The sequence below is a fragment of the Phaseolus vulgaris genome, chromosome 11, assembly GCF_051622355.1.
Source record: "Phaseolus vulgaris cultivar YP4 chromosome 11, ASM5162235v1, whole genome shotgun sequence".
Classification (NCBI taxonomy): domain Eukaryota; kingdom Viridiplantae; phylum Streptophyta; class Magnoliopsida; order Fabales; family Fabaceae; genus Phaseolus; species Phaseolus vulgaris.
This window is the reverse complement of record NC_143508.1, coordinates 14,828,366-14,852,107: the sequence shown is the minus strand read 5'-3', so window position 1 is coordinate 14,852,107 and position 23,742 is coordinate 14,828,366.

Below are 23,742 nucleotides of genomic sequence, written 5' to 3'. Positions count from 1 at the left end.
TAAAGTTGTTCAAATAAAATATTTCTTTATATGGAAAAACTAACACGTTGGATGTTAATTATGATTTGTACGTTAACTTTCAGCAACTTAAATATTTCTTAATATATATGATTTTATGTATTAACAAGTTTAATATTACGAACAAAAAAATGTGATTGTGATTATCATTTAATTATATTTGATGATAGATTTTCTTTCTCATTATATGAACAATTAGAAGATTTATTGTATATAAATGTTATTATAAAACACATTTTGGAAAGTTCATAGAAAATTCATATTTGTAATGATGGAAACTTTATATAGAGAGATAGTCTAATGATTTCTAGATAGTATTAGAGCGATCTAGTCTTAACACATTCATAACTTTATTATAATAAGAAAATAAAGAAAGTCATGAGCTTTGTTATTTTATACCCAACCCTCTAAAATTGTGAAAAACTTGAGTGCATGAGTTTGTTTTTATGGGTAAGTTACAATTCAAATATTTCAATTTTTAAAAGCATTTTTTTAAATGCATTCATTTCTAAGTTTTTCATTCACAATTACTTAATAAATTAAAACATAAATATACTACTAGTTTTTCTAATATTTCATTGTATTGTTTTGGTCTTTAAATTTTTTTTCATCATTTTAGTCCCTTTATATATTTTATTTTTTGTCTCACTTTAAGAATATTATTTGTGTGAAAGAAAGAATACCATGTTATAAGAATATGTTATATCACATTATAGTGACATGTAATTTCATATGTCATGCCATCACTTAAAAATGAAACTCTCATTATTGATACTAGCAAAAATACAACACAACAACGTTACAACGTTTATGTATCCATATTTTTTATTTTATTATTTATATATAATTATGTTTAATATTAAAAATTGAACAAAAGAGATTATATGTATTTATTATATATTTAATAAGATTTATTAAAACTAAATTCAGAATTAAATATACAAATGAGAAAGAATATTTTAATAACTTTAGTGTCACCATTAATGTTACCTTCGAACAAATACAAATATGTGATTGCATCATCTTTTAGTAACCATTTATTTCCTTTACATAAAAAGAGTCAAGGGAAAAAAAAAAACACTCTTGTTTCCATCCTTCTCTTTATCCTTCCTCCTCTAGGTCTTCTTTACCCCTCTGAATTAATGACTTCCAAACAAAACATAAACATGTAAATAAGCTTAATAAAACATTTATCTCTTTTTAGTTTAAGACTTAAAAGAAATTATCTTTGGAGACAAAAAGAAGTGGTGAATGATTAATGTTTATAAAACAATAATTTGAGTCTTTAATAAAAAGAAAAAAGGATTTAGGGGGGAAATAGTAAAGAAATAAACAAAAAACGCCATGTGGACATCTGAACGCAAAAGTATGAGAAACTTACTTATTTGAGAGTGGAGGAAACAAAGTGAGTGAGGGGGATTGGAAAAGAGAACACGTTTGACGAAGAGTCACTCGTCTTAATTCAACCAAGGGACCAAACTTCATGCACTTAATGACGACAAATGAAAACCAATATATGGATAAAATGGGAAAGTAAATGTGTACACCAAAATAGCGGTTACAATGAGAATTATCTTTATATATAGGTATAGATTAAAATATAAAATATTATATTAAAGGGATAAACAAATTTCAAGAAATCATAATTCAAAAGTCAACACTATGTAGTTTCGATTAAGTGCTTAAACCAATAAAACATGAAGTTGTGTTTGAAATGGCAAAAATCAAATCATATAAGTGCATTATTTCTTTGACGATAAGAGCATCATGTTAATCAACCACAACATTAAAAATTGAATATAAAATGATAAGAAAAATCAATTGATCAACATGACACTTTCATGAAGAAAATTCCTAAAGCTTGAGTATGCATTACAAAGAATATCTTTTATGTCTAGTCCTAAGAAAATTCACACTAAACACCAACATTTAGATATATCTTAGTAGAGCAAAAGCTACAATGTCTGTCAAGTCTTTTGACATAAGCTATTTGCCATGTACGATGTGCACTTTTAACCATTGTTTTGTGTAAAAGATTCTACTACAGATGAAGATAAGTATTGTTAACTATCAAAGAAATTACGTAAAGAAGATAAAATATATTAATGTTGCATGCCATGAATTTAATGTTTCTCAACGTAAAATCTCATCAAACGATAGAGCAAAGAAAAGCAAGACATGTAAAGCTTGTCAACAACTAGAAAAGGATAATGCAATAACTATTTTTTTAGAGCTTATTTAAAGACATGCTTAGAAGAGAAGAACAACAACAATCATAATTTGCAGGCATTGAAACTCTGCTAAAATTTTCATGTGCTCCAAAAAGCTTTGTAAGAACATTTGTGTTCATCCCTGCAAAGTAGTAGAGAAGGTTTAAACATTGTATAAGTCAAAAGACGCTACCTTCTTTAGTAGCATAAACAATAACTTTTTCGACCTTGTAAGAATCTTGAGCTAGAAGTGAGTTGTGAAAGAATATTTAGTGGTCAGACATAAGTGACTTGAGTAAAGAATACTTGACTAGGGTTAGTTAAGAGTGGCTACGAGCCTAAAGAATATTCAGTGTTAGCTAGGAGTGACTTGATCAAATAATACTCATTTGTATTTCAGAGTGATATTGATTTTCTTTGATTTTTTTTTAAATAAAAAATTGTTAAAGAAAATAGAATTATTACTTAAATGATAAATTTGAATAAAAAATATTACAAAGTTTCAAGAAATTAGAGTTTGTGCGGTGCGGAGGCACGACAATGTTAGGGTTTCTGTGGTTTGATGTGGCGGTGCTCGCAGTTCTGGTGGGGTGCATCATGAAGGTTGCAAACGAACAACTGCCTTGCTGCGGCGTCCCTGCGTGCGAGAGGGAGTGACGTGAGCGACCCTGTGCAGAAGACGACGACGAGCGACGAGCGGAGGATGCTATGCGCGTGGCGTGCGCTACTTGCGGCGGTCCACTGCGACGTGAGACGTGTGGTGGTGCGCGATCTGCACGAGAAGTATGGTGGTGTGCGATCTGCGCATGACAAGCTTGCGTCGGAGCATGATTGATAAGGCATATTACTTGGTTGGTCTTGAGGATTGCAAGACCGATCTTCATGGTTGAATTATTCTATCTAAGGGGGAAAAACCCCTCACACACCTAGATTTAACTAAAAAGTTGTAGTTGGTGTGGAAGACTCTTAGATAGTGGAAAGCAAATCCTCTTGGGAACGATTTCTATGAGTTTGAGTCTGCTTCTTTAGAAGACATGCGATGGGCCCTAGGGATGGGTTCCTTGAAATTATCTCCTGGTTTCTTAAGATTTTTTGCCTAGACAAAAGACTTTGTCTTAGCTACCATGAAGAGTACCAAAAATCAAGCCTCGGTTAGAATCTACCATTTGCCTTTGGAGTATTGCAGACCAAGGACGGTATTTTCCATCATCAGAGGTCTAGGTACTCCTTTGCCTTTGGATGAGCATACTATGAGAAAGAATAAGGGTATGTTTGTTAGATTGTTGGTGGATATTGATATGTTGTACCCTCTTCCCGATCTCCTCTTGGTTGAACGTCCAAACATTGCTTTTGTAGCTAGTGTGGAATATGAATGGCTCCCTCTATTTTTCTCTCACTGTAAAATGATTAGGCATGATCTTGCTCAGTGTCGAGAGATCCATGATCAGGGTTGTGTTCCTGGGCCTCAACATAAACCTTCTCATAAGACACCTTCTGATGAACAGGAACAGGGGACAACTGCAGTTCCTAAATAATGTAAATAGTATCGGAAGAAGGATCCGCATTCGAAGCTCGTGGAAGGCCCCACTGATAAATTGAAAGTTGATGCTCCTGGTGGGGCTAATGCATAGTCACCTTGCTTCTGATAAAACAGGTAGCATGGAGGATGATTTTGCAGATATGCCTCCTCTCGAGGATGCCTCGGATAAGGAATTTTGTGCAAACCAAGGCTAACCTCTAGCAAAACTTGTGAAATTTCGCCCTACTTTCTGCAATTTTTTTTCGGGTCCGTATTGCGCTGAAAAAATTCACACAAGTACTTTCATATGTTGTTTGAACCCAGGTAAGGAGGTACGTCCATAAACAAATCACAGAAAGAAGATAAGGGGAAGAAAAGTCATGACGTTTTGTTTTCGGAAAACCGGTTTTGTTCATTCTCGGTCTGGGACTTACTGCGCCTTACTCCTTGGTTATTTTGGTCTGAAATTTTTTCCAGACATTCGTCATTGTGTCTATTGAGTTTTGGATGAGATTTGAGCCCCAAACTAGTCCCACAAGATTCGAAATAAATTTTTTAATCATCACTGCCCGGGCTGAAAGGAAGGTTCGTTTGTGTGTGAAACTGTTTGATTTTTTTCCTGGGTGAATACTCATCCGTTTGACCTCAAATCTGTCGCGTTTTGTGCAAACCAAGGCTAAGGAATTCACCTGCTCTTATGCAAGCCAAGGGCTCAAAGTCACATTCAGTTACGACTCTTATTGATGATCATCATGTGGAGGTCTCTGTTCCTGTGGTTGTACCATCTTCGTTGTGTCTTACCTCTCCTTGAAGGGCTAAATTACATGAAGATACTAAAGCACCAATTAAGACTTCTATTGATGGTCATAATGTGGAAGTCTCTGCTATTGTGACTGTACCATCTTCGTCGCCTCATACCTCCTCTCGGAAGGCTAAATCTCTTGGGGATATTAAAGAACTATCATTGGTCCTGCAAAATCACTTTTCCTCTCTTGATGGTTCGGAAACTACAGATGTGGGAGGTGATCCTAATATTGGTGCGTCAATTATTCCAACTGTCATTGCTGAAATTAATTCAGACCATATCACTGTTAAAAATCAGGTTGTTTCAAAATTTTGGGCTGATCCTAATGAGATGGAGGAGAATGCCAGTGATACTGGGGAGGAAATAGTTCACACTAAAAGAAAACCAGAGAGACCACCTAAGGGGACTGGTAAATCCAAAAAAATTGCTAAGGCAATTCTCTCTACAATGTCACAATGAAGGTCTCTTCATTTTTCTGTAATGTTAGAGGACTGAGAAACCACAAAATTATGGAGATGTTGATTAGTTTACTTAAACTACATAACCCCTCCTGGTTTTTCTTGTTGAACCCATGATGCGTACACTAATGCTTTCGACGTCCTTTTCAAATCTGTTAATATGCATTTGGTGGCTACGTCTCTTATTGTTAATAAAGCTGCCAAGCTTTGGTGTTTGTCGGTTCCTAATCTTGTCCAAAATTTCTTGATTAATGATATGTTTATTTCGGTAACTTGTCTTTTGCATGATAAATGCTTTAGCTTTGCAGGTGTTTATGGTGCTAACATATACTTGGCTAGATGGTTTTTGTGAAGGGATTTAAGTTCCTTCTTAGGGCCTTGGTGTATTCTGAGAGATTTTAATGTTGTGTTATCGACGGATGACTGTAAAGGGGGGTGGCTCCTAGTCAGGTTTCTTGAAATGAATTTCTTGATTGGATTAATATTAATGATCTTTCTTGTATGTCTTTTACTGGAGCTTCTTATACTTGGTGTAATGGAAGGAGAGGGTTGCATAGAATTCATAGAAGACTGGACAGGGCTTTATGTATTGGAGTGTGTCTGGATAAATGAGATTCTTGTACTTATCAGGTTCTTGATAAAAATTGTTCTGATCATTCCCCTATTTTTGCTAGTCTTTCTAGTAATTCTTTGAGGAAGGTTAGCAATTTTCGTTTCTTTTCTATGTGGCTTCGGGATATTTCATGTCTGAAGCTTATTCATGATTCTTGTGCTAATAAGGTTGTTGGTTGTCCTATGTTTATTTTGCAACATAAGTTAAAAAGGTTAAAAATTGAGCTCCAAGACTAGAATAAAAATTCTTTTGGTAATGTTCACAATGCAGTTCTTTTTAAGCAGGGTCTCCTCCTTGGTATTCAACAAAACTTAGAGATTGCTAGTTTGTCTGATATTGATGGGCTTCTCTATCAAGAAAAGATAGTTAAGGAGGAGTTTGATCATACTCTTCACTGTCAATATTTGCTTTGGAAAGAAAAGGCTAAGATGTTATGGTTCAAAGATGGAGATCGAAATACTGCTTTTTCCATGTTGTGGTCAAAAGGAGAAATAATTATAGTGGGATTCATCGTCTACGGATTAATAATGAGGTTACTGAGGATCATAAACTCATTGAGGGTCATATTTTGGATTTTTATAAAAATCTTTATGCTGAGTCTATTTCTAATGTTCTAGATACAAGTATTATGAAGGATTTTATTGATTCTTATATTCCTGAGCTAGTTTCCTCTTAGGAGAATATGATGTTCATTAAATGTCTTGACTCTTTGGAAATCAAGACTATTCTTTTTAGTCTTAATGGGAATAATGCTCTTATTCCTGATGGTTTTGGTGATGTTTTCTATCATTCTTACTAGGACATTATTGGGACATATGTTTGCAATGTTGTTCAACAGTTTTTTAAACAAAATTGGATTCTCCCTAGAATGAACAGTAATGTGGTATCTCTTATTCATAAGTTTCAGGGTGCTGACTCCATTGAAGATTGAGGCCAATTGTTGTTCCTAATTTCAAATTTAAGATTATTTCCAAGATATTGGCGGATAGGCTTGCACTTGTGGCTGCTAGAATCATTTTTCCTAATCAATATGGGCTTGTGCAGGGTACACAAATTCAGGATTGCATTGGTATTGCTTATGAAGCTATTAACATGTTTTCTAAAAAGGTTAGAGGAGGTAATGTGGATTACAAAGTAGATATTCATAAAGCCTTTAACACTCTGAGTTGGAATTTCTAATTATTAGTTTTTACACGCTTTGGTTTTCACCCCTCGTTTGTCGGTTGGATTAGTACAATTCTCTGTTCAACGATGCTTTCTATAAGAATAAATGGTCGTTTAGTGGGTTTTTTTCCTTGCAGTAGAGGTGTCAGACAAGGTAATCCTTTGTCTCCTTTACTTTTCTGTCTTGCAGAGCAAGTTCTCAGTAGAGGTATCTCTAAGCCTGTGAATGATAAGAAAATTTTACATATGGCTAGTTCGCAAGGTTATCTCACTCCTCGCATATTTATATGTTGATGACATAATTGTTTTTTGTAGAAAGTATATTAAATCTCTTAGAAATTTGAATATTTTTCTTAAAACATATGGTGATTTTTCTGGTCAATATGTTAATAACTATAAAAGTAGTTTTTTCACCATGGATAATTCTACAAGATTTGTCACCAAAATTCAACGTATTTTTTCATGTAGTCATGGTTGTTTGCCTATCAATTATTTAGGATATCTTTGTTGGTGCTCCAAAATGTCGATTTCTTCAACATTTGGTTGATAAAGTCAAATTGAAGCTAGCATCTTGGAAAGGTAAATCTCTTAGCATGATGGGTCAGATTCAATTGGTTAATACGGTGATTATTGGATTTCTAGCTTATAACTTTAATATGTATAAATAGTATGTTTCACTTCTTAAGCAAGTTGAGCAATGGTGTCGAAATTTTATTTGGACTGGTGATATTCTGAAAAAGGGCACAGCTACCATTAATTGGACAACAATTTGTTCACCTCTTGAGAATGGAGATTTGAAGATTATTAACCTTCATCATGAAAATTAAGCATATCTTCTTAAGCTTTCTTGCAACTTTGCTTATAGCAACAGGCCTTTATCTTTGCTCTTGAAAGTCAAGGTTCTTAAATCAAAATACGAGTTTAAAATGATTTATAGATCCTTCTCTCTTTGACCTGAAATTAAGCAGCTTTATTCTACTATACTTGATTATACTTCTTGGACTGTTGGTAGAAGTTCTTTTATTAATTTATGGAATGATACATGGTGTTCTACTACTTTTTTGGCAAATATTGCAAGGTTATTTGATGGTGCTAGCATTCCGGATACAATCTCTCACATTTGGACAGGTTGTGATTGGAAATTCTTTTATCTTTACAACAGATGCCTCATTTTTTTAATCATATCATGGTTAGGGAGGAGCAGGATATTCCTAATTAGATAATAGATGAGTCTGGTCGTTTGACTCTTAAATCAGTTAGGACTTTTTTTCTTGGAACCAGGAGTTCCCTATGGTTGGGGTAAATACATTTGGTCTTCATCTATTCATCCTTCCAAAACTCAAGTACTCTGAAAGGTTTTTTATGGGTGGCTTCCTACAGATCAACATATTCAGAATAAAGGTTTGCATATATGTATGTTCTATGTGTACGCTTTGTGAAAAGCATGAGGAATCTATTCAACATTTTTTTTTAATGTTCTAATGTGTTGCATATTTGGAGTTTGGTTTGGAAGATTTTTCTTACTTCTCATTTTTCTAATAAGGATGATCTTGTTTCTTTTATTAAGAGTAATGGTAGTCCTTTGGTTAATTTGATTAAGCTTATTGTGATAACTTTTTCTATTTGAATGATATGGCGTATGAGGAATCATGCTAGATTTCCGGATAAGATTGAGGTTTCTAAGGCTATTTCGGTAATTAAAGATTTAACTTATCTAGTGGAAAATTTGTCTAAAGCTTCAATGAAGAATGATATGTTGGATTTCAACATCATTGAGTTTTTTGGTATTAATACTCATAGTGGTAATGTTCTTCGTCCTCTTCCTGTTAGATAGGAGTTTCCTTCACCAGGTTGGGTTAAAATTAATATTGATGGCTGCTAGGGGGTATCTTGGTCTTGTTACTTGTGAAGGTATTTTCTATGGGAGTATGAGGTAATTTATTGGTGTTTTCTCTGCGTTTCTTGATGTTCAAATTGCTATTTTTGCTGAGTTTTATGGAGTTATACATGCTATGGAGGAAGCTCAAAAGATTGGGCTTACTAATGTCTGGCTTGAATGTGATTCTGCGTTGGTTTGTGATGCGTTCACTGCTAGGACTAATGTTCCGTGGATGCTTCGTAACCAATGAAATACTTATCTTAATTACTGTGGGAAAATCAAGTTTAGGGTTACTCATATTTTTCCTGAGAAGAATGCGTGTGCTGATAAGTTGGCTAATTTAGGATTTATTCATAGAAAATCATTTCATTGGTATAATAGGCTTCAATCTAGCCTATTCTTAGAATTCTTTATGAATAGGTATAGTCTACTTATGTATCGTTTTTGTTACCATATGGGTTTTGGTCTAGTCTCCCCATATTTTCTTTTTTGTATTTTCTTTATTTTTTTTAATAATACATTTTTCATGTGATGAGAGATGATTGTTGTTAGGTGTCAGTCTAGCTGAAATATCAAGTTACATAGTGATACATGTATTAATACATTGTTGTTAGAGAAGTAGTAGAACACCATTTATCATTCCAAAAATTAATAAAAGTACTTGTACCAATAGTCAAGAAGTATGGTCAAGAATAGTGTCATAAAACTATTTAATTCCAGGCCAAAGAGAGGATGATCTATAAACCATTCTAAGCTTATATTTTTTATTTAAGAACTCTGGCTTTCAGGAGAAAAGACCAAGGCCTGTTGCTATAAGCAAAGTTCCAAGCAAGCTCAAGAAGATACACATTATTTTCATGATGAAGGTTAACAATCTTCAAACCTCCATTCTCAAGAGGAGAACAAATCGTAGTCCATTTAACGGTAGCTATGCCTTTTTTCAGAATATCATCAGTTCAAATAAAATTTCGACACCACTACTCAACTTGCTTAAAAAGTGAAACGGGTCATTTATACATATTAAAGTTATAAGCTAGAAATCCAATAATCACCGTATTGACCAACTGAATCCGACCTATCATGCTAAGAAATTTACTTTTCTAAGATGCTAACTTCAATTTGACTTTATCAGGCAAATGTTGAAGAAACTGACACTTTGGAACACCAATAAAGATAAACACTCTTAAATAAGTGAAAAACGTATATAAGTCTTTTAGTGATAGTGTTCTTACACCTTTAGGATGGGTTCTTTCAATTGTAAACATTCATTTTAATCAAGACAACATACCATTACACCATTAAAAAAATTATTTCATAAATATCTAAACACAAATTATATATTTAAAAATGGTTACTTGTACAAACTTATATATTCAACTAATGAAAGTGGACTTACATTTTCTTTATCATTTTACAAAAGAAAGTGCAAAAATATTGTTAACAACATAATCTAATCATAATTCGTTATAATGCAAAATTTTATTTCACTAATTTCGTTTACATAACGGATCGCATCAACCTTTTGCAATACTTTCTATGTTTTATTTACATTGTTGTTTTATTTTTTTAAATATTAATAAATAAATAAATAAAATATCAATAATTATTATTATAAATAAATATTTTTTTATTTGTTCTCACTTATTTATTTTTTTACTCTCTTTAAATTAAATAAGATTATTTTCACCTTGTTTTTCTTTTCTCTCCTACTTTCTCTATTATTAATTTTTAGCATTAATGGGATTGATTCGTGCAAAATATAATTGCACCTTGCAGCTACGAAAATAAGGAATAAGTAGGGGTTTCCAAAAACCCCATGTTTTTTTGTCTTTTTCTTTCTTCAAATTGCACGTAGCAATCCCATTTCATTTCATGTAAATGCATGGTCCAACCAATGGGGACTTATTTGTTTTAACTTGTATGTTTCTTCCTTCAACTTTTCCAATCTTATCAAATGTATTCAATTAATTTAATATGATATGTAATAAATGATATATAAGTGATAAATGTGGAAGGAAATGAAAGATATACATTGAGAGTTTAAGTTTTTCACTAATAAAAACTAATATATTAATAATTTATATTTGTCGAGCCATATTTTTAACAAGTTTTTGTTTCTAATTAAATTCAATCTAAATATATAAACATTTTACAAACTTTAGGTGAGACTTAAATTCATTATCTTAACTATTAGTATAATAATTTTATATTTTATTTTATTTTATTTTATTTTAATATTTCTATTAAATGGAATGAAATCATGTAAATTAATTTATATTATAATTTGTATTATAAGGAAATAATGCATTTCATGAGTAAGAGTGAATTTTACAGAGTTACATGCCTAACATGAAATTTTTTATATAAAAAAGAGTAAATTTTACGGATTTTTTTTTAACACAGTAGATATTCGAATAAAATAAAGAAGAACAAAAGAAACAATTAGAAATTTATATTTTCTAAACTCTGACATTACATGAAGTAACATTCTAAAAAACTTTAGACGATATATTCAAATAAACTCCTTAGTAAACCACTCTATTTGCTATGAAATATTGTTTTGTTAATCAAACAAATAGTTTTCCAAACAAATATTCTAAATTAACATGCACTAAAAGAATTTGTTAAGATGATAATCCAATTTTGAAACTCGAGTTACTTTTCTTCATTGTCAAATGTATTTGTATATATGTGTACGCGCCATGACGTTGGAGCCAAATTTCAATTACACGACAACATGAGTGTATGTTGCTTTTAATTTTCTGCTTTTTGATTTGTTTTGTTTTTATATCTACGACGCACTAGTGTTATCTATTTGTATGATAAAGGAGAATCTAACTTCTTTGTTTTTTACCGTTGAAAATTGATACATGTACTCCTTTCCCATCAAGCACCATCTTCATCTCATGTATTGATGAGTCCATTATTAAAGTAGTAATCATTGTCCAATGTCCCATTAACTATCCTTATTAAAGTAGTAATCTGTCATTTTGATCTTCATCTTCAATTTGTTAGATGCTAAAACTTTAGCTTTAATGTGTTTTTTTTTGTCTTTAACTAATTACTTACTATTCAAATAGTTTCTTTATCTGTAAAGTTTGTTGAACAAGGTTGCTTTGATGATTTTCAAATTCAGCTTTGAAGACCTGAAGAACTTATTGTTTTGTGTGTGTAGTTTAGTAGATTTTGAGTTATTAATTTACATCTAATTATGATTTGTTCCTGCCGGTTGACTTGGTCGTTGGTAGACTTTTGTAGGCGAGCTCGAACTCCGTCTGTCTTGTGGTGGAACTCGTGCTTTCCTTAATGTTTGGATGTTGTTCCTGTTAAGACAGAGGGCGCCATGACGGCCGGTCGCACTCTGTCGGTCAAGTCAGTACAGGGCTATAATAAACAAGAAGTATCTAATTTAATGCTTAGTAAAGTGTTAGTTAAGCATTAGAAACAACGTACCGTAACCAGGGATCTTGAGTCCCTTTTATAGAGTGTCGCTAGGTTACCTCTTGCGATAACAACTTCTGTTACGAGAATCTTATCTCGAGTAAGAACATATTCAATGGGAGAAGATCCCGCTTCAGTGTGTGTAATCTTAACAGCACAGTTGCGCAGAATCTTATCTCCTAGGAGTGTATCAAAACTTAACAGAACAACCACCTGGATACCCATTTGGGTATCGTTCCCCAGGATCAAATCTGTTTTCACATACATTTCCATGTTATGTGCATTATAGTACCATGCATATGTTATTATGTGTCCTATATGCCAATGTTCTATCAAACCCTAACGCACTTGGGCTTAAGTTGATAGAGTACGTTTTACTTATACTAGACCCAAATGCACTATATGCACCCCTAGGCCCATTTAACAGACTTCCACAGACCTACCAGGCGTTATATGCAAAAGATTATACCAATGCATGAACGAGAGATAGTATGGACATACTTGAGCCGAAACATGTAGCCCCTTGTTCTCGACCCAACGACCGAGCTGACTTGCTTGTTGCAAATGCCGATGTCCAAACTTCGAGAACTGGGCTCTACGCACTTTGTTCCATTACATGATCCAAGCTCATATGATTCTAAATCTCTTTTTAATGTTTTTTTTTCTAAAATTTGTGTTGATTTTAATTAGTTCGTTTGTGTTTTAAATCAATTGAAAAAACTTGTGTTCAAAGTCTGGTCATTACAACAAGTTTTTCAACCAGTTGATTTATCGTGACAACCAATTGAATTTCACTTATTATTTTTAAAAGGATTTAAAAATGATTTTTTTTTCTTTTGTCTTTTTTGTAAAGCAAAAACAATCAATTATTTCGATAAATGAACTGGTTGTTTCATGTGTAATCTTTAACAGAAAGAAAAAATTCAATCAGTTTGTTTTTGAAAATCAATCAAGTGTTTTTAATAGAATTTTGTTATGGTTTTCAAATTGCTTTTAAATGCTTTAAAAAGTTTTCAATTAATGATCAAACTATTTTAACCTCTTTCTAAAGCCTATATAAAGTTTCGTTTATGATCATTTCAAAAAATGAGAAGAGAGAATTATTGAAAATGTTTTTCAAGAGAAAGATCAAAAAACTTTGAGAATCAATCTTGTCATCTTCAATCATTGCTTGTGTGTGAAGTAGGAATCTATGGTTTTTTGTTTCATTGCTTTACGACTTTGTAAAGCCCAGATGTATTTTATTTCTTTTTTCTAATTTGTATTGTGTGTTTCAGATAGTGTTTCTAAAAACTGTGGTGTTGTTAAGAGTGTTGTGTGTTCTTGAGGGGTTCAAGATCAACATTCTTGGTGTTGTGTAATTTGGTTTTGATTACTTAGTGAATTCTCAATGGTTAACTGAGGACTGGATGTGACTATTGATTAAAAGTGAACAAGTATAAATCTTTCTCTATGAATCTCTCTTTTCTTACTCTGGTAAATTGCTATATAAATTGTTATCTGGATACTTCTACATTAAACGATCACAGTTATTTCGATAAAATAACTTATTTATATTTCTTAAAAATTGTTATCATATATATATAAGACAATCAATTGATAAAAAATTTATATAAGATAAAACATAAATACGATATAGACTAAAACCAAAATTGAAAACTAATACAACTTGATAACCCTAATTGTTTTTAATATTTCACCTTATGTGAAAGCGAAGGTATAAACATGAGAAAATAACATTACAAGAAAGTCATTAAATATAAACTAATTTTAGAGACAAAAAATAATTAGTCACTATATTGATTAAATTAGATATTATTTTAAAGATTAAAAAAATTAGTTTTTGTGATTATTTTCTTATCTCTATTTAATTATTTTCCTCTGGTGTAAGTTTTTACACTCTTAATTAGATTTCAAATGATAGGGATCTAAATTATTAAAAATGAAAGATATATAGCCCTTACTACCTAGACAAATGCCTCGCTATATCGAATTCATCATTGAAATTGATATTGAGAATTAATGACAAGAGTAATATCATTACTAAGATAATAAAACTTAATAACAACAAATTAAATATATATAAAAATCAACTACCATTATGTTAAAAAGCTTTATAGAATTAAACACAATTTCTAAATTTATGATGAATTAAAAAGTTATTTAAGTGTACTTAGAAGTATCAGTGACCAAATGAGAAGAAAGGAGCAAAATGTGTGTATATTTTGTAAAAAGGTTACCTTTAACCATGACCACTTGCACACTTCGTTTTATATTTTTTTTAGTTTAATTTTGTTATTTATATAAAAAATAATAATTACACATTTTAAACGTATGAGAAAAAAAAGTTTGAACCGTATTATTATAAAACTACACATTTATAAAGACAATTTGATAAAGACAATTCGATAAAGACAAACTAAATACTTTTTATAAAGACAAAACTGAATACTTTTTTATACAAATATATTTTTATAAATACCAAGTCGGTTGAAACAGACCTATTTTTTTTGCAATTTAATATATTGATATGAACCATTTTTAATTTTTAATATTATCTTCGATAGACTTCTACTGTTTTTGTTTTATATTTATTAGAGTTAGTATTTTTTTTTATTAAAATAAACTAGTATAACTTTGTTAAAAATTATATAGCCAATAATTCTACATAAAAATAAGTTTTATCAATCTAATTATTAAATTATATATTTTATAATAGTAATTTTTATATTGAATTTAATAAAATTAAACTATAATAATAAAATGTTAAAATAGTTCATATTATAATTTAAAATATATGTATATATAAGATCAATTTTTTATTTATATAAATCAAACATCAAATAATTTATATTAATGTAAAGTTATATATACATATATGATTTGTGTAAAAAAAAACTAACTTTAAGTTAAAAGGAAATGTTCAACAGACAAATATTGAATAATATAATATTTATTGAAAATTATACTGGTGGAGTTTGATCTCTTCTATATATTTTTTTTATTTTTAAATCTAATGCTTCAAATTATTGAGTATGCTTAACAATTTTAGACAAATCAATCTAGAAAGGTACCATCTAGACATACTTTTACATGGATTTTTTATTTTTTTTTGGAAAATTGTTGTTTTATATTAGATTTACATATTTTTGTTTTATTGCGGTTGTGGAAATATTTAGAAAGATATTATTTTTATTGTGATGAAAAATTAGAGATTGAAAAAGTTCATATCATAGATGCATGAAAAACGTGGTTTAACTGAATATTAGGTTTGAAAATTGATTAATTGGGTAAAGTCCAACCAATTGTTCCTAAAACAACCACAACCACTATTACAATATTCACTCTGTTTATCATTTTTGTGGGTCACTCATTAACATTGATGCCTGCACCAAACAAATGAAACCAAGACCTAAGAAAACAACACCTTGCCGACAAGAATAATAATATACTTTTTTTTTTTTTTTTTTGCTTTCAAGGTGCATAAATATTCATGAAATAAATTAATATCATTATTAATAAATTCATATGGTGTGTAATCTGCTAAGATCTCTCGCGTTTATGCAATAAATGCGTCATATTTTATTTCAATTAATGTAAACTTAAAATTGTGGATTGCTTTATTTTTTTAACCTTTTTTTTTTTGGGCTTCCATTGATATTCTTCACTTGAACTTCCACCAATGTTTAAATGGTTGATTCTTTTTCCATCTAATCAATTTTGACTCGACCCAATTGTTTATATGAAACAATTAAAGTACTCTTAACGAAATAAAAATTAGGTTAAGTTAAATGTGCACTCAATCCAGCATCCAACCCACAGCAGTTAGTGATGGCAAAGCGGGACGGACTGTGCGGGCCGGCCCGCGGCCCGCAGGTAAAAAACGCGGGGCGGGATGACCTTTTCAACCCGCTAACCCGCATTAGCCCGCCCCGCATTAGTCCGCAACCCGCGCGGGCCAGTACCGGGGCGGGGTGGGCTGGCCCTCAAACCCGCAAGAAAAAAATATTGGCACTTAGTAGCAGCAGGGCAACCTAAACTGGGTCATGCCAATTAAATCGATTTCAAACACGATAAAGGAGCAAGACACCAGTCAGAGAAGGAGAAGTAAGCAGAGGGTATTTTTATTGTATTATTTTTATGAAAAATTAATTAATTAATTGTCATTGTTTTAATATATGCAGATGACGGAGAAGATTATAATTATGAAAAAATGGAGGAAGGTTCTACTAAGGTGGCATCCAATGTTATTGAAATGGAAGAATGTCAATAATGTTTATGTTTAATGTTTTTGAATTAATGTTTATGTTTAATGTTTTGGAATTAGGTATTTTTAATGTTTTGGAAGTGGAAGAATAGTGATATTTGATATTTATCTTAAGTTTTGATGTTTGACTATATTTGAAAAGGAAGGAAAAAAAATTAGGTTTGATAATAACAAATATATAGGTTTAATTTGACAATTTTTAATAACAAAATGTAAAAAAATAAATATTTAATTTAAAAAAAAAAAAGAACGCGGGCAGGCTCTTATGCGGGGCGGGTCGGGAATTATAGCGCGCAATAACTTTGCGGGGCGGGCCAACCCGTCCCGCATTTTTGCGGGCCAAGCGCGGGGCGGGCTGGCCCGCTTTGCCATCCCTAACAGCAGTTACTGTTTGAAACTCTTTCTTCTTTGAGCGTCATTTTGTGTTTATTGAGGCAGTGGAAGCTTCACCTTCAAGGAGCCCTTCATCGAACACCAACCCAAGAGTGAAGGACGTTCATTGTTGTGATCACTAAAGCATCGTTGGTGAGGGAATTGTATCAGAGAAACACCATATGAGTATTTTAATGTAATTGTGACATTTACAAAGAGTAAAGAGAAAGAGGGCTTCGAGATATGAAGAATAGGGAGGAGGGATGGAGTACTGCGTGAAAGAAAAGAAGGAGGGAATAGTATCATTAATTTTGAAAAAAAAAGTATTACAAAAAAACCCTAAAAGGGGTTTATATACATGTGGTGTGAATAAAAAGTAGGGCACATTGCATACAATAGAAAAACAGAAAAGGGAAAGCCCAATTGGCCTAGAAGCCCAAAAGAAAAAAGCTTAAAAAAAAACTTATAATATTTTAACAGCCCCCCTCAAGCTAAGAGTACATGTTCTTCATTCCTAACTTGGAAAATAAGATATTGAATTGAGCAACAGGAAGGGGCTTGGTGAAGAAGTTTGTTGCTTGTAGGGATGAAGAGATTGGAAGCAGTTTGAGTAGGCTAGCATTAAGTTTCTCCCTGACAACATGACATTCGATCTCAATGTGCTTGGTACGCTCATGGAAGACTTGGTTATTAGCAATTTGGATGGCAACTTGATTATCACAGTAGAGAAGAGCTAGTTGTAGATGTTGAATGCGTAAATCTTGTAGCAAGTATGTTATCCATTGAATCTCACAAATGGTTGCAACAAGAGCACAGTATTATGCCTCAAAGAAGCTCCTAGATATGGTCTATTGTTTCTTGGACTTCCAAGAGATGAGTGACTCCCCCAAATACACAGAAAAACCAGTTATGGATTTGCGAGTTTCAGGGCATGTAGCCCAAATAGAATCACTATATGCTTTTAATTGAATAAGAGATTGACTGTCTAAGAAGATACCTGTGCCAGGAGTTCTTTTGAGATAACGAAGGATGCGCATTGTTGCTTGGTGATGTTCATTAGTTGGGTGTGAGACAAATTGGCTGAGATGATTGACAGAGAAAGAAATAGCAGGCTGTGTGTTGGTAAGATAAATAAGGCGTCCAATTAGTCGTCTATATGCAGTGGATTCTACATCATCAAGTGGGGTGCCTTATGTAGTTGAGAGCTTGACATTGTGCAACATTGGTGTAGGAGCAGGAGCACATCCCAGCATACCAGTGTCTTTGAGCATATCTAAAATATATTTGCGCTGATTTAAGAGGATATCAGTGGCATTGCGAGCAACTTCAATGCCCATAAAATAACTTAAATCATCAAGGTTTTTAATGTGAAAAAAATCGTGTAACAGACTAATGATAGCAGATATCTCCATAGGATTATTCCTGGTGAGAATAATGTCACCCACATAGACCAAGAGTTTTGTGGTGTGTTTGCCATCATGTTTCAAAAATAAAGAGTGGTCAGCAGTGGAAATTTTATAATTGTGTGAAACTAAGAAATTTGAGAGTTTGGCATACCATTGTCTACCTGTTTGTTTGAGACCATAAAGGGACTTTTTAGGCGGCAAACAAGATTGGGAGAAGAAGTGTGAAAGCTTGGAGGCAATTGCATGTAAACTTCTTCATCTAAGTCTCCATGTAGGAAGGCATTGTTCACATCAAGTTGCTTGAGTGTCCAATTTTGGGTTGCGGTTAGAGCAAGAAGTAGACGTAGGGTAGTCAACTTTGCTACAAGAGCAAAAGTGTCTAAAAAGTTCAGTCCTTCAATTTGGTTGTATCCATTTGCTACCAATCGGGCTTTATAACGTTCAATGGAACCATTTGCATGTTGCTTGATTTTGTAAACCCATCTACACCAAATTGCTGATTTTCCAGCTGGAAGTGTAGTCAAGAACCATGTCCCATTATCTTGAAGCGCTTGCAGTTCCTCCTTCACAACACGGATCCAAGGTGGATGTAGTACAACTTCCTCATAGTTGTGAGGTTCCTCAGTAGAAAACATTAACAGTATTGTATTTTTGAAAAACTTTGATAGAATTGAATGTTTGGTACTTACAACATTGTTGTTGATGTTTGGCACATCAAAATCTTTAAGATAAATGGGGGGGGAGGGGGGGTCTTCTGCTGTGGTTAGATCTTCTAGGAGGTGTAGTTGTAGTCTCATTTTGCTCAACATTAGTGTCAGTCTCAAAAACATCATCAGTAATATTATCAACAATATTTTCAATTTGCATATGAATATCATCATGAGTCTGGGCATAGTGTTGAGGAATAGGTAAAGAAAGACTATTTGAGTCATTATTTTGAATATGATTTGAATGGTAAGGAAAAGAGTTTTCATAAAAAAAATAACATTTCTTGATAAATCTGTCTTATGGTTTTTAAGGTTTAGAAACAAAAAAAAACCTTTTGTGTTTGGTTTGAAACCAAGGAAAACGCCTGGAACAGCACGATTGTCCAGTTTTCTTCTGTGAGCAAGAATAGTTGAAGAATAACATAGACACCCAAAAACACGAAGGGAGGAAATATCACAAAGCTTTTTATGCAATTTCTCATAAGGCGTAGCATTATTAAGCAGTGGAGTAGGCATACAATTAATAAGGAAGCTAGCATGTTGTACAGCAAAACACCAAAAAATAGCAGAAGATTAGATTGAAAAAGCAAGGCACGTGTGACATTTAAAAGGTGTTGATGTTTTCTTTCAACAATATCATTTTGCTCAGGTGTTTCAATACAAGTGTTTTGATGTATAATTCTTTTTGATGCAAAAAAGTCATAGAGAATTCAATACCATTATCAATACAAATGGTTTTAACCTTAGTAGAAAAATGGTTTTCAGCATAAGCAATAAAACTGAGAACACTTGCCCTGACTTCAGATTTGTTATGCATGGGAAAAACCCAAGTGTATCTAGTAAAATCATCAACTATGACTTCAGTTTTAGTATTACTAGGAAAGAAAGAAAAATTCTTTTGTTTGGCTTGGTGACATGTATCACAAACATAGTTTTTATCAATATGAATATTAGGAGAGTAGGTTTGCAGAAATTTTAACCTTTCTTCTTAGGGGTTACCCATTCTAAGGTTCCAAATGTTGCTCTGTTTTGCAGTGCAACTCATAATTCTGCTATCAGTTTTATTGAAAACGTATAGTCCAACTACAAAATCAATTGTACCAATCTTGTCTTTGGTTCTGGAATTCTGTATCAGACACTCAGTGGAAGAAAAAATAAGTTCACATTTAAGGGATGCAGTCAATTGAAAAATTGATATTAAATTGAAAGAGAAATCTGGTACATACAAAACATTTTCAAGAAAAAAAAATTTATTAAAGAAAATTGTGCTAGAACATGAAACAATAACAGAATTTCCATTGGGAAGCTTAATGGTAATGGGTTTGATATGTTTATATGATGAAAAGTTTGATAAAGAAAAGCAAACGTGATCAGTGGCACCAAAATCTATAATCCAAGTATATTCATTAAAATTGGAATTTTGGAGCTTTTCGATATTACTTGTGACGGCCAAATTCTGATCTTGATGATCAGCAGAGAGAGGACCAACCTGGTTGACTTGAACTTGATTGTTGGAATTGTTGACATTTTTCAGAAGGTCCAAAAGAATTTGGTATTGATGTTGTGTGATGCGGAAATCTCCTTTGTTATTCTGTTTGTTTTGATCTTGATTACCAGAATTTTCTTCTTGAATGGTAGTGGAGATGTTGTTGGATTGAGAAGACTTACCATACTGAGATCTATACCCGAGAGGGTACCCATGTTTCTTGTAGAAAACATCAATAGTATGACCAATTTTGTTGCAGTAAGTACAAACCTTTTTATTACTACCAAAATTTGAGCCTCTGTTATCTTGGTCAGGAAAGCCATTTTTCTTAAAATAAACACTCTCACTGTGGCCCAAATTTCCAAAAAAGAACAAGTAATGGTATTGGTGTGGTTAACAGAGGTAACAGGAGTAATAGGGGTAACATTTTTTACATTAGCTACAAGAACACTATTATTAAACTAAGGCTCTTGTTGTACAAGAGAAAAAAATTTGGTAATGGTAGGGACAAGTTCCATGAGAAGAATATGTGCTTTTATATTATTGCATTGGTCATTAAGGCCACGTAAAAATTGCATTGATTGATCCTCTCTTTTTCTTTGAACAGTAACAGAAGGCACATTACAAGAACATACAAGATCAGGCCTAAAATTATCTAATTCATCCCAGATAATCCTCAGTTTAGAAAAGTAATTGGTAACAGAAAGGTCACCTTGATTGAGTGAAGAAGCTTCCATTTGAAGATCAGAGATACGTGATAAATCTCCTTGTGAGAAGTGGGCCTTGAGGTCATTCCATATGTCCAGTGCCTTATCCATCCATATGATACTTTGACGTATATGAACAGAGACCGAGTGTACAAGCCAAGATGCTACCATGTTGTTGCATCTTGTCCAGGATGAGAAAGAAGAATCGGTCTCTGAAGGTTGGGGAGCAGCACCATTGACGAATTCGACTTTATTTTTTGCGCTTAATGCCATGAGAACCGAGTGACTCCAAGAATGGTAATTTGTGGAATCAAGAACAGGAGACATAAAGGGGTGTAGCAGAATTTTCACTGGGATGCAGGTACAAGAAACTGTGAACAAAATTCTCACCTTGAACAGAATTCTTGTTTTGACTAGGGTTAGGGTTTTCGCTCCAATCTATTAGAATATATGGCCTTAAACGAGAGGGGAGTGAATTGTTTAAGAGAGGTTTTTGGAAACTTTTTGAGGTTTAACAAAATTATTTGTGTGAATCCAAAACAAGAATCAAGTTAGCCAAGAATACAAGAAATTTAAACAGCAAAGCAACAGAAAAACAATTGGTTGTTTCTTCGAACAATCGGTTGTTTATACCATTAAAGCTTAAAAATAGAATTAAATGAGTTCAGAGTAAGAGAGAGATACACCAACAATTTATACTGGTTCACTCTTAAGCCAAAAGCTACATCCAGTCCCTAGAAAACCACTGGGTAATCCACTAAGCAATCAAACCAGATTACAACACACACACCACCAAAGTAGTGACCTTGAACCCTTCAAGAAACACACTCCCTTTGGCAAAACACACCAAGAGTATTTATCTTGACCACCTCAAGAACACACAACACTCATTGGCAACACAACACCAGAAATACAGTAGGTTGAGAAGGGATTACACTTGTTCATAGTAAAAACTGAAATCAATACAATTGTAATCCTATTCCACTTTCTTTGAAAACCCAAAGCTTGATGTGAATGTTCAAAACATAGAATCAATTTTGTCACAACTGAAAAACTCAAATATGTTTCTATTTATTGTTTGAAAACATAAAACAAACCATTTATATTTTCCAAAGATTGGTCAAAGCAATTAATGAAGGAGCATATTCAGTTGAAAAACATTTAAAGCACATTCAACAACCAAAACTGAATTTTGTTAGGATTTTCAAAGAAACAATCGGTTGAAACCACGAAACAACTGATTGTTTGGCTTGACAGTTAAGTCAACCAAACTAAAATAGTTTTCAACCTTTTCAAAACTACTAAGAGTAAAACAACCGGTTGCTTTGAAAAAACAATAGGTTGTTTTTCACTTAGTTGGAAAAACACTAGATTTCAAAACGGTTTTAAATCACATCAGTTTTAGATTCAACAAAGGAGTGGATCACATTCTATTCTACCCAGATCCCTCCCAAACACAGCAGCAACACCAGCCTTTCATCAAACACTTTGGATTTGGATTCTACAAAGCACTTGATCACTCTTTATCAACACAATCATTGTTCTCGTCAGCCATTTGTGTGCAAAAACACGAACTGTAAAGAATCAATCAATCGTTAGAAAGAACAAAAAGAATGCAAAACACACACAAAATATACGAAAAATAAAAAGAGAAAAGAGAAGAAGAAAGAATCTTGGCAGGACAAAATCAGAGTGCGCACAACAGAGCTCTTCTCAATGAAGAGCTTTGATACCATATCAAAGAAACACCAGATGAGTATTTTAATGTAATTGTGACTTTTAGAAAGAGTAAATAGAAAGAGGTCTTCGAGATATGAAGAATAGGGAATAGGGATGGAGCACTGCGTGAAAGAAAAGAAGAAGGGAATAGTATCATTAATCTAAAGAAAAAAAAACAATTACAGAAAAACCCTAAAAAAGGTTTATATACATGTGGTGTGAATAGAAAGTAGAGCACATTGCATACAACAAAAAAGCAAAAAAAGGAAAGCCCAACTCGCCTAGAAGCCCAAAAGAAAATGCTTAAGAAAAAATAACTTCTAATATTTTAACAACTTGGACGGCGACAGAGAACGAAGCCACCGGAGAAGAGACGACACACATGTAATAATTGATGGCAAAAACAAGAGGGGGTGAATTGTTTGTCAAAGATTTTCACAAAACTTGATTAAGAATTAACCTTTATCAAACAATCACAGATAAGAAATTAAGGAAAGCAATCAACCAAAGATACAAAACCTGTTTTCAGAATTTTAACCGATTGAAATTGCGTTTTAATCGGTTGTTTATATCAGCAACAGAAACAGAATTAACACAAACAGTTATAAGGAGTTAGAGATGGAGAGATTTACACAACAACTTTATACTGGTTCACTCAATCATTGAGCTAATCCAGTTCTCAAAACAACTTCTGAGTTCCACTAGTAATCAAATCCATATTACACCAACACACCACAAAGAGGTGACCTTGAAAATCACAAGACCCACTCACCCTCTTTGCAACACCACACACCTCCAATCAGAACACCCTTTGACTTTGCAGGATTTCACCCACACTTATAGTTAATGAAAGTACAATTACAAGAACCTTGAAAGGAATAGAAAGCACTTGAGATTATACAAACCAGGAAGCCCTGTGATCAGATCTTGTTCAAGTGCAAAGCTTTAACAATAATCTTGCAAATCTTTTG